Below are 13,613 nucleotides of genomic sequence, written 5' to 3'. Positions count from 1 at the left end.
CATCTGTACAGTAACCCTCATTTTAAAAATAAGTGAAAGTCAGAGATGTTACGTAACTACACGACAGGTATGTATTCATTTTATAGATGAAGACACGGAGGCATAGGGATTATAAAATATTCCAGAACCAGGAATTGGCAGGACTGGAATTCTGACACAGGACTATAGAGCTCAAAGTGCAAGTTTTTAACCACTGTGCATTCTGAAAACACTGGGTCTGGTGTTATCAGTGCAGAGTAAAGTGAGGTGATCAAACCCCTCTTTCTAGATACTACCATTACTATTGTGGCATCTAAAATTTCCTTCAGAATTTTTTCACCGTTCCATTATGGATGGGCACATGTTAGGCTTACTGTTATCTAAATCTACCAAATCCTGTTTGTTTGGCTTTATTTTCCACATTTTCTCCCTTAAATTAAGTTGTCTACAGTTGGTGTCTGAACCCATGTGGGAGAGTTCCTTTCCCTCACTTTATATAAGAAGGCATCTGGAGGTAATACAATTACAGACACCCAGAGCCTTTCACTAAGCTTGAAATCAGATGCAAAATTTTCAGGACATCCCTGTCATGGAGAAGATGAACAGTTTTAAACATATTCTCCAATAAATTGAAATTCTTGGTTAAAGTCCGAGTGAGGATAAATACGTGTTTTCCTTTGTCAGCAATTGAAACTGATCAGTTTACTCATTTCTTTGATAATGTGATGATGAGTATTGCAAGATATAGTATTAAACAGATAGAGGATTTTGTAGTGAAAAAGTAAAAATCAAAATTTTAATATAATGCTTTACATATATTGGGGAAGATCTGGCATGTACAAATGGCCTAGGTTCTATTGTGTTTGAAATTTTGCTTTGTGCTCTTTTCTTGATGTTGCATTTTTCTAAGTCTTTTGATAACAGTGCTAATGAAATGTTCTTCATATGCAGTTCCTTCACAAGTTGGAAGAGCAGATATGAAAGCAGTTTGTGACACAGCAGCATAAGCACCAGTGGCAATACTAGTCATAGTAATATTAGATGAAGGAGTGAGAGTGTTGTCTTGTGACTCCATTGGTAATTCACAGCAGCTTCAATTCATACCTTAAAGAGCCCAGAAACAGAAGATGTAGTCACTGCATAGACCATCTCATCTCTCCCCTACCTCTGGGCCAAATCATTTCCCTCAAAACCACAGCACCTTAATTCTACATGAAAATGAGATGAGTTGATATTGCCTCATTTTTCTTTGTATTGCAGATTATTTTCTGGGAGTGAGAAAAGTAGGAGTTGGATTTGGGCTAAATAAAAACTATGAAAAAAAAATTAGTAAATGAACTAAGGTTTCAACCAGGGTTATATTTTCAGAACTGACAATGAATTACAGCTTATACTAAAAACCAAAACACATGGTGGCACACATCTATATGGCTCTATGAGTTTCTTTAGCAGGACTTAGCAGCCCTGGTGTAGAAATAGAAAATGTTTCTGTAGAATTGGCATATAGGTGGGAGTTTACATGGAGATAAAATCTGAGGGGCAAGTAAAGTGGGGGCAAGTGATATAAAGTGCTCAAAGTAATGGATCCAGGCTGGTGGTAGAAGGAATTGAAATTAGTAGAAAACTGATGGAAGAAAAATTGAGGTACCTAAGGACTAGAAGTCTCAGTGAGCTCAAATAGCAGATCTAATGAGCCTAAGGAACAGCAGAGGGGATGGGTAAAAAGTAGGAGCTTGTAATTGGAGGAAGACAGTGAAATGCGTGACTTTGAAGTAGAGTGGTAAAATCGAGTGAGAGTAGATAGAGATGGTGTGGAAGCCCAGGGTGAAGGGGTGGAAGCTATTTGCTAAGGTAGAGGGGACTGGAAGAGACTCAGGTCTCTGGCAGGCTAGATTAGTTGACAGGTACAGATGGAAAATGGAGTTACCTGAGTAGACAATGACACAATCCCAGGCAAGAAGGCAGGGAAGTGCAAGGTTCAGGCATGGTGGGAGAATAGAAGACACATGTGTTAATTTAGTGGGAGTAGACAATTTTTAGAAATAAGTTTTGTGTAATCCTCCCATCTTTCTCCTCCTCCACCTCCTTCTCCTCTTCTTCCTCCTCTCCTTCTTTTGACTCTCAGTTGTATGAGAAAATAGTGATTGGAATTTTAAGACTAGGTAGAGTTCATGAATTTGCAGCCCACCTCCCTAAACAAAAGAAAAGGCAGGTTAAATTACAGGGTGAGTACTGCTATTATTGTTTAAAAAATGGTGTTATGTGACTGGTTGGTCAGTTGTATACATTCCTCAAAGTCACTTGTACAGAGAATGCTTAATGGAAAAATGATCTCCACCCTCAAAGAATAACTTATCCATTACCTTTCTTTCCATTTGGGCAATATGCCAGAACTCAAGATTCATAAATGTAGTTTAGTATATTACAAAGGAAAATTACTATAGTTTCTAATACACTGATCTGATGCTTCCTCCCATTATGTCCCTAAACAAACATAAATATTCCAAGTGACCACTGATGTTTGATCTCCATGGCCAAGGAAAAGAGGAAAATTTAGATAATTCATCAGGTAGTACTTTTTGTTTTACTCTCATATCAATACATCTATATATCCATATCTATATAACTATCTAAAATGTATAAAATATATTTATATTTAACAATATATAATTAAATATAATATAAATATTATTAATTATATGGGGTATATATTTTATTATATAATATATAAAATAATATACAATATATGATGTATACATAATATATAAATTTTTAATAAATAAAATTCAGTTTTATATATTAGACATTTATACATATTTTATACATATTATAAATAAATTATGTAGTAGATATAGATATATAGATACCCACACACAAACTGATAGGATTTCAACTGGACTTAGTCTACTTAGCATTATCATATCTTCCCAGAATCACCAAATCAGCCAGACGTAACAAGTTAGATTTTATTTTACATCCTATTTTCCTAAAGTTTCATATTATTAATTTTGTTTTGTCTTTTAGATTTCTTCAGGAATAGCATAACTCATTTCTTCCCTTAGGAACAGAGTATGCTATAGAAATGTAAAAATTTGCCCCCCTCCCATCCATAAGAGTAATATATACATACATACGTATAAGCTTTGGGGCTCTGGTCTATCACTGGAGGCCCATAACAATAACGGCTCTCTGAAATATGAGTTGGCATTTCAGTTTGGCCCAATTTCACCCTCAAGTTAACAATTCTGTGCTCACATTTCAAAAAGGTTTAAAGCACTGCCGAAGATGGAGTCTGATAAGCAAATTTTTTGTATAGTTCTGCTTGCTCTCTCATTTTTCTTTTTCTCTTTTCATTTTAAATAATGAAAGCAGTAAGCCTGGAAAGGTCAAATGCTTTAGGTTTTGTCAGGCAGTTTGGGATTTCTCCAGTGAAGAATACATCCCAGTTCTCTGGAATGTCAAATCAGCAGCTTCGTCGGTCACTAGAACCAGGACAGACAGGATTCCCCAGGAGGGTTGGCCCATTTTCCTTCTTAGCTCACAGAATTAAAACTTGAAACTGTAGCTTTCTTTGACCTCACATTTGTTTAAAAAAATAAAAAAAATATTCTTTTTCATCTCTGAGAGAGTTTAAGCCAACAATTTGAAAACTGTTCTTCTAGAGAGAGATCAAGAAGGGCAGCAGATGAGGCAGAAGTGGAATATATTTTTATATAGGTTATTTAATTAAGAAGTTGTAAATAAATATCCATTGTGGAGAAAATTGCATGTGCTTGATCAATAATACCATTGCTAATATCAGGGTCTAATGGTTGGCTTGAAAAAAATGTGGCTTGGATGCCTTAAGCAATTATCTTGACTAGCTATAGGAATTTTTTTTTTTTTTGCATTGAAAAGCTTCATGAGCCTTGTTTTTGTTTTTGTTTTCTCTTCCATAAAATGTAGCAGTAGATAGGAGCATAATATGACTTTGGAAATAACTCGTAAACATAAGGTTCTTGTTTGATTTGCTCATGACAATGTCCAGCATTGTACCTGATGCATTATAGGTTCCCAATAAGTGCTTATTGAACGAACGAATGGATGAATAATTGACTTTTGATAAGAAGGATTGAGTTTTGTCATAAACATGCTTAGCGGTTTTGTCCAAATTATTTAATTCCTTTGTGTAGCTTCTTCCTCTTAGAGTTTCTATGGGTATTATAAAGATTAATAATATTGATTATTATTGATCCAACTTGGTTTATTAATATACTTAGCAACATAGTTCATTAATAGTGTCAATAATGTTTATGTGTATATTACTGTTATCACTCATTTTTGGAGTCCTGACTGTTTCTATCACACTGTCATCTTCAATTTCAATCAAGACACCTCAACATAGAATTTTTTGGAAAATGGTCTAATAATATTGATAGTATCATTTGTATTGCTATTACTGTTGTATTATGGCATAAAGTCATGATATAGTACATATTTTTATCAATATAAAAAATTATTCAAACCACAGTAAAATTTTGAATATCTACTGTGTGTTGATTACTGTTTGTCACTGTGGGTATAGCAATAAACCAGACAGTCAAGATCCCTGAACTTATATTCTAGTTGGGGATGATGATGCACATAAAGACAGATAAAAAGGAAGTGAAAAAAAAGAAGATAATGATAAATGCTTAGAAGAAGATAAATAGGGTAGATGTGAAAGAAGGTGATGGAGAAATGAGGTATTTTAGATTGGATGCTCAGAAAGCTCTTTCAGAAGAGATGGCTTTCGAGCTGAGCCTGGAGGTATCTACAGAACCAGCACAAATGTCCTAAAAGAGAATGAGTTTGGAAGGTTCTAGAAACAGCAACAAATTCATTGTGGCTGAAACACAGCAAGTGGATAATAATATATTTGTACCAGGATTTGATGCACAAAGAAAAAAGTAATGATTTTTTTCCCATTGTCCCTCTATAAAGATGTTATTTCTTTTTTTACTGTAAGAGGAAGAAGAGCTAAAATAAAATGTGAGTTTTAGAATGTATTTCCAATACAATTGTTCCAGTCTACTTCTTGGGTATGCTGGGTAGTGGTCAGCAGTCTGACAGCATGTAAACATGTGGACATTCTCTGGCTTTGCAAGCAGGAAGTGTTCTGAGAAAGGAATGAGTTTTCGTGTCTTTTTGTGCTTTTCCTTTCATAGTAAAAGGAAGAGGAGCCTGAAAAAGAGGGTGTTAAGAATGGGAAAATGGATTTAGGAGTACATTGGTATGTCTCTGAAGATAAAAACACGTTCTTACACATGCTTGGCTGCCATAAAACGTTGTAAGAGGTAGAAATAAATGCATTTCACATCAGAAAAGCACATGGAGTTAGGGTTCATAAACATCATTAAATGGTAACTCAAATATTAGGAAGAAAAGAAAATATGAAATGTGGATTTTTAGTAGGTATTTATGTCTTTCATGATGAATATTCTAAAACATACACAATACCAGAAAGAAAAAAAATAGTGTAGTGAACCCTATGTACCCATCATCAACTTCAACATTTATCAGTGTTTCACCTATGTTGTTTTACCTAACTCACTCCTTTAATTTTTTCAGAGTACTGCAGAGCAAATATTCGTTTGACAGTTTTTCACTCATAAGTAATTTAGTATGCTTCAGCATGCTTTAACAGATGAGGGCATACTTTAAAAAATACTACCACAGTAACATTATCATGCTTAACAGCATTAAAGACATTTGTTCCTATTATTTAATAACTAGGCCATATTCAGATCCCCTAATTGTCTTAGAAATGTCTTTCTGTAGTTGGTTTGTTCTAACCAGGATCCAAAAAAAGGTCCACACGTTGAATCTGGTTGTAATCTCTCTTAAATATCTAGTGTTTAATGGCCTTCCTCCTCCAAAGTTTTTATTTGTTTGGGAAATTGGACTATCTGTCTTGTGGAATATCCCATATCTAGATTTGTTTGATTGTTTCTTTATGTTGCTGTTTAAATGGTTCCTCTATTCTACATATGTTCCTAGTTAGAGCTTGATTAGATTCAGAATTAATGATCTTTTTCAGGAATATTTTACAGGCATGCTTGGTGCATCCATATCACATATGCAGGCCAGCACCAAATAGCTATGGTCACACTTTTAGTGATGCGAAGATTAATCAATGGGTTCATGTGCTGTCAGTTTGGCCCCATCGATTTATAAAGGTTCCCATTAATATTTTACCTAATAGTTTTAGTTTCCATTGATGAGCATTGCCTAGGCCACAATTTCATTAACGGGTTATGAGATAGTGATTTCAAATTATATTATTCTGTTTTCCACCTAAAATTCTTCTATAATGAAGAAATTTTCCTCATCAATTATTTGGTTACCATGAATTGTGCTATAATGTTCTCCTGTCTTTCATGGAGTAAAACAAATCAGCTGAGTGGTGTACTAGACACAGAATAGTGGTCTATGTATCAATCTGTTTTAAGATACTACCTCTGGCCAAGAACTTAGGGAGGCTTTACAGAGAAGCTGATGTTTGAGTTGACTTCCTTCCCTTCTTTTTCCTTCTTTCCTTCCTTCCTTCCTTCCTTCCTTCTTTCCTTCCTTCCTTCCTTCCTTCTTTCCTTCCTTCCTTCCTTCCTTCCTTCCTTCCTTCCTTCCTTCCTTCCTTCCTTCCTTCCTTCCTTCCCCTCCTCCTCCCCCCTCTCTTCCTCCCTCCCTCTCTCTCTCTCTTTCACCTTCCTTCCTCTCTCCCTTCCTTCCATCCTTCTTCCCTTCTTCTATCCCTCTCATTCTTCTTCTCCTTTTCTTTCACTCCATGCAATAAAGTTCACAGTTCTAAAGTGTGCACTTTGGCAAATTTTAGTAGTTGTGTGTACATATGTAACTTTCTTCTAAAACAAGATATAGAACATTTACATAATCACAGAAAGTTTTCTGGTGCTTTCCAGTCAATTCTAACTCTCCCTCAAGGAATGACTTTCTGATTTCTATCTCCATGGATCAGTTTTGCCTCTTCTTGGAATTTATATGAATGAATCATATAGTATGGGACTTTGAAATTTTTCTTTTGCAGGTGGAGATATATCTGGCTACTTTTGCTTAACATAATGTGTTGGAGAGTCATTCGTGTCGTCATGTGTATCAGTAGCTCATTCTTTTCTAGTACTGGACATACCACATTCTCCAGTTGGTGGACACTTGCCTTCTTTCTAGCTTTTGACTATAATGAATAAGGTTTCTATGAACAGTTGTTTTTGCAAATCTATTATGTGGACGTATGTTTCATTTCTCTTGGATAAAACCTTAGGAGTGACACTTCTAGACCCACACATATACAATGAATTGATAATTCACCCTTATTATGGTATAATTGAAGCATGCCAAACTGCACATATTTAAAACAAATAAGTTGATCAGTTTGAGCATATGTATGTACTCTTGATCAAGATAAATATTCCCATCATTTCCCAAAAGTATCCTATGTCAATCTGTAATCCATTTATATCTAAACACCCCATCACAGGAACCCATGATTTGCTTTCTGACACTATAAATTTGTTTACATTGACACTATAAATTTGTTTACATGATTTGCTTTCTGACACTATAAATTTGTTTACAGATAAATATTCCCATCATTTCCCAAAAGTATCCTATGTCAATCTGTAATCCATTTATATCTAAACACCCCATCACAGGAACCCATGATTTGCTTTCTGACATTATAAATTTGTTTACATTTTCTGGTATTTCATATAAATGAAATTATACAGTATGTGCTGTATTTTTCCTGGCATAATTCTTTCACTCAGCATAATGATTTTGAGGAATAGTCCATGTTACTGTGTGTTTCGGTAATTCTTTCCATTTTATTTCTGAGTGGTATTCCATTGTGTGGATATACCACATTTGCTTGTCTATTCAACTGTTGCTGAATATTTGGATTTTCCTAAATGGTTTTTGGCTATTACAAATAAAACTGCAATGAATATTTGTATACAAGTCTTTGTCTGGACATTTGCTTTCTTTTCTGTTAGGGAGATAACTAGTTGTAAAATGACTGGACTAAAATGGTAGGAATATATGGAAGTTTTTAAGAATCTACCAAACTTTATCCAAACGTTTCCATAACTTTTCCCAAGGTGATTATAGCATTTCTACCCAAAGTATATGAGTTGCAGTTGCTTCACATCCTCACTAGGACTTAAAATGGCCAGATTTTTTTTTTTTTGTGGTAGGGGTGGTTTTTAAATTTTAGCTTATCTAATGGGTATATAGGGTGTATCTCCTTGTGTTTTTGGTTTTGTTTCTCCAGTGGCTAATGATGCTCAGCATCATTACATGTGCTATTGGCCATTCATGTCTTTTCACATCTTGTATCTATTTTCTTATTGAGTCGTTAGCCTTCTTATAATTAAGTTCAAAAAGTTCTTCATATATTCCAGATTCAAGCTTTTGTCTGATCAGTGTGTGTATATTCTACCAGTCTGTGGCTTGTCTTTTTGTTTAATTCATGGTATCTTTGAAGATCAGAAATTTTTAATGTTGATGAAATTCAATTTATCTTTTTTTTTTTCTTGTATGACTCGTCCTATCATGTTCTAAGAAATCTTACCCCACAATCACAAAGATTTTCTCCTAGTAGTTTTATAGTTTTAGGTTTTACATTTAGAACTGTAGTCCACTTTGAGGTAATTTTTGTGCCTGGTATGAGGTAAGGGTAGATGTTTTCATTTTTCCATACAGGTATTCATTTATTGAAAAGTCTTTTCATTTCTCATTGAATTTCCTTGGCACCTTTGTCAAAAATCAATTCAAATATGTATTTGTCTATTTCTTGACTCTCTTTTCTGTTCCATTGATCTATGCCTATCTTTTTGAAAATACCCAAACTATCTTTTCTTGTTTTTATTTATTTTATTTTATTTATTTATTTTTGGCTGCATTGGGTCTTTGTTGCTGCGTGCGGGCTTTCTCTAGTTGTGGTGAGTGGGGGCTACTCTTCTTTCTGGTGCACGGGCTTCTCATTGCGGTGGCTTCTCTTGTCGTGGAGCATGGGCTCTAGGCATGCGGGCTTCAGTAGTTGTGGCACGTGAGCTCAGTAGTTGTGGCTGTGGGCTCTAGAGTGCAGGCTCAGTAGTTGTGGTGCACGGGCTTAGTTGCTCCGCGGCATGTGGGATCTTCCCAGACCAGGGCTCGAACCTGTGTCCCCTGCATTGACAGGCGGATTCTTAACCACTGCACCATCAGGGAAGCCCCCAAACTATCTTGATTGCTATAGTTTTAATGGTAAGCCTTGAAATCAGGTCGAGTAAATCTTCTAACTTTGTTCTTCTTTCTTTTAATTCCTTTGCCTATTCTAGATCCTTTGCATTTCTGTACAGCGTTTTAAATCAAATTGTCAACTTCTACTAAAAAAGCCTGCTACAGAATGGTTCCATAAGGACATTATTACTTAGTGATAATGGGTAACCATGCATTAATTTATTCTTTTTTTCATTCAGCATTAATTGTGGGTATGACATATGCAGAGACTTATGCTGGAAATAAAAAGATACATAACCGTATGTTATATATATACCATCTTTTAAAGATGGCCCTTCAAACACAGGAGAATAGTATAAAACATTACACTGTGTCATATGTGCTGTGATGAACATATGAAAAATTGTTGTAGGACCTGAGACTAGATTCTCTGTCTGGGAATGAGGGAAAGTATTTGACAGAGTGAGTAATACATTGTTGTGTTCTATGTGTTTAACTTAGGATTTTTGCAGTTTAGATCATTCAATTTCATTATTATATGTCATACATGTTGTTTGTATGACTGATATAATGATTTTAACTGTCCTTACATTAAAAAATTGCTTTTTAAATTTTATCTCTTTATTACAGATTTTACATACAATAATTAAATATTTTAAGACAAAAAATAAATTTAATTTAATTTTAAAAATAAAATAAAGCCTGCTAGAATTTTGATTGGGATTATGTTGAATCCATACATCAGTTGGGAATCAATTTGGGAAGAATTTCCATATAAATATTAATATTGAGTCTGGTCAATTGATTTTTGACAACGGCACTATATTAATTAAATGAGAGAAAGTATTTTAACCAATGATTCTGGAATAACTGGATGCTCACAATGGGGGAAAAATGACTTCTATATCTACCTCATTCCATGCCCCAAAATTAATCTGAAATGATCATACATTTAAACATGAAGAGATCTTGAAGAAAGTATGAGAATTTTGTTTTTACCTTATAGAAGTCAAAGATTTCTTAAAACCCAAAATGTATAAGCCATAATGGGGATCTAAAAAATCCTGTTAACTTTGAGATATCAAAATTAAAAACATCTGCTCATCAAAAGACATCATTAAGAAAATGAATAGGCAAGCCACAGCCTGGAAGAAAATATTCAAAATGCATTTCTCACAAATAAATTGTATCAAGAATATAGAAAGTACTCCTAAAAATCAATAATAAAAAGACAAACAATCTAATTATAAACGAGCAAAAGTATTGAACAGACAATTTACAAAGGAAGATATATGAATGACCAGTAAGCACGTTAATAGGTGCTTAACATCATTAGTCATCTTGGAAATGCAAATTGAAAACTCAATGAAGAATGAAAATTGAAACTCCAATGAGATACCATTTCACACCCGCTGGAATAGCTAAAATTAAAGAAAAATAAGACAATATAAGATGATCTTGAGTATGTGGAGTAACTTTAATTTCATACGTGCTGGAAATATGTAAAATGGCACAAGCATTTTTGGAAAACGACTTGGCTGTTTCTTAGAAAGTAAAATATACCTCTATCTTAGAGTGTAACTATAATTCTTATTTCTGTCTCCTGTTGGTAAGAGAGGCAGCCCAGAGCCTTGACGTTGTTTAGAGCCACAGATAAACCTGGTTATATCTTTTGTCACCAGGGGCTGATTAATGTACCTCTTCACACAATTCAGGTGCCTTTGTTAAGACTGGGGAATGGGGGACGTTAATATCTACCTGGGAGAACCATACCAAAAAATGCTCAGTTTCTACCTCATTGAGCCTCTGGGAGCGTAGAAGTTTCTTAACCCGTGATATAGACTGACTCCCAGGTCATTTTTAGCTGTAGTTTGGGATGACTCTTGTTCTTTCTTTATTTACCACTTCTGCTATTAGTGTTTAGACTAACCAGGTGACCGATGTAGGCAGCATAAAGCCTGAAGAAAGTTGAAGAAGGCGAGGATGACCAAAGTAAGGAATATAAGGAATAAAAGAGGGAGCAGGCGAAGTTAGCCTGGTAGGCAAGGATTCATGCATTCTAGTACTGTATTTAAGGAAGAAAACAAAAGAAAAAAGGGGGGGAGGGAAAACTAGGCTTAATTAGTTCTTGGCCTAATTTATTCTAAGATTGTGATCTGTGGAGTTGAGTACAGGGCATTTTCCTGTAGAATTTCCATATCTCCAATGTGCCACATACTCTTTTTTTTTTTTTCATCATGATTTCCACTGGTCCCTGTTAAGCTTCATTTTGTTGATTTCTGATTACTTCTCCGATTTAACAATGTCATTTTGAATTCAAATACCATCCTCCAGAGTACTGCCCTCCCTGAACTATCCCGGGTTTCATTTGCAAGTTTGGGAATAAACTCTATTACCATTTCATAGTTGGAAATATTAAATATGCAGTTTGAAATGCATAATAAAATTCCCTAAACTATTTCAAGGCTTCACACACATTAAGAATGATCAAAACCATAGTGTCCTCATGATTTAAGGTTTAGAATTTTCATTTTGTGCTAAAACATCAGACTCTGATATGGTATAAATTGTTATTTACACACAGCTAGAAGGAGTTCTGATGACCAGACCAAAAGCAAAAACTCAGTGTCATTCCAGTGTGAAGCCAGCAGTTGGGAGCCAGAACCACTTGATATTTAGGGAATATATGTAGAGCTGTACCTCCAAACCTAACTGATGCAGAGATGTTTGTTAAATAACAGATCAAAACTGCCAAGCTCATATTTTTTACTTTATTGCAACATGTAAACAGTTTTTATGAATTACACTCTATTTGAAATATGTGAAACATTTTAATTTACATCTGATGTTTAAAATATTTTCTCAATGAGGAACAGGTGTCCATCGTACTTAAGCTAACAGCTTCGTTTGTTGAATCTGACAACAGTTTTAAATGAAAGGGGAGATTGTCTCATTCACCTCAGATTTTATAATAACATGTTGAGAGTCTTCTCCCAGTCTCGCTTTGCTTCATCTGCTATTAAGACACATGATGCTTTCCCACTCTCCCTTCCAGTGTAATTTGCAGCTTTTCCCAGGGCTGCACATGTCATCACGAGGCTCCAGTGTCTCCTGGTGGAAGAGCGAGTCATGATACCAGGATTCCTGGTTGTTATTTCCAGTTGGCTGAAAACTGAATGTATAACTTGCTGTAGTTGAAATCTCTGAACGCCTTTTAAAAAATCGTTGTGCTGAACATTTTCTAAATTCTCTTTTACTCATGAAATATGTTCCTTGATTCATAAATCATTATTGTCCTGCTTTTGAAAAATGCAATGATTATTCCTCAATATACAAAATAATACCAGAATATTACTCAGTGACAATAAAGAAGGTACATAGAGGGTCTGACACTCCTCCTTATAATAATAAGAATAATGATAGCAGCTAACATTTATTGAATGTTATGTGCCAGGCAGTGCTTTGAGTGATGAGCATATTCATGTAACCTTCAGAGTAAACCTTGTTGACACAAGAGTAACCTGAGCAGAGAGAGGTTAAATATCTTTCTGAGCAAGTAGGTGACAGAACTGAGGTGACAGGTAGCTGAACCTCACTGTCTAAATCTGGAGTTCATGGACTTGACCATTTCATACCCAGCTTCCATTGTTATGGGCTAAGTTGGAGAAGGCATTTCCTGGTATCTTAAAATTGAGAGAACAAGGAGCTTAAATTAAGCAAAAATCTTTAACATCACCTCAGTCTAAAAGTGTAGGCATCACATCAGCCTTTGTGAAGAAAGGTGGGTGGATTAGAGGACAGACAGACTGGAATCGCCCAGGGAGGGCTATTCATACCCATTTTCTTATGAGACATACAATTATCATGTGGCAAATGGGATTTCATATTTTAGGGATATTATTATTATTCAGTACATTTGTAAAATACTTTGAAATTTGGATTTCATGATTCCAGTAACTTAACTCTGGATTTTGTAAACATCTGTATAATCTTTTAGCTATAGTTGAAAAGTCAATAAAATTAGAGAAAGTGAAAGAAAAGTACATGCTCCTTAGCGAAAGATAACATTTGTTCTTCTATTATTTTTGCTAAATATCATTTGAATTACCTTACGATATTCCATTAAACAAATATACCAAAATTAAGCAATTCTTTTTCAAGAGGAAATTTAAGTTCTTCTCATTTTTCACCACTAAAAGTCATGGGGATAATGAACATCTTTATATATGGATCTTAATCAGTGGATGCTTTGGTTGGATTCCTAGAAATGGATTTACCTCATCAAAGTTGGTAACACTTCCTCCGGCTCTTAATACATTTTGTAGGATGCACTTTATGAGCACATTTTTTTGTTTTTTGTTTTTTTCCTGCTGGAAATGGGA

This window comes from Leucopleurus acutus (genome assembly GCF_964270905.1).
Source record: "Leucopleurus acutus genome assembly, chromosome: 5".
Taxonomy (NCBI): domain Eukaryota; kingdom Metazoa; phylum Chordata; class Mammalia; order Artiodactyla; family Delphinidae; genus Leucopleurus; species Leucopleurus acutus.
The sequence above is the reverse complement of the archived record's forward strand: the minus strand, read 5'-3'. Positions refer to the sequence as shown.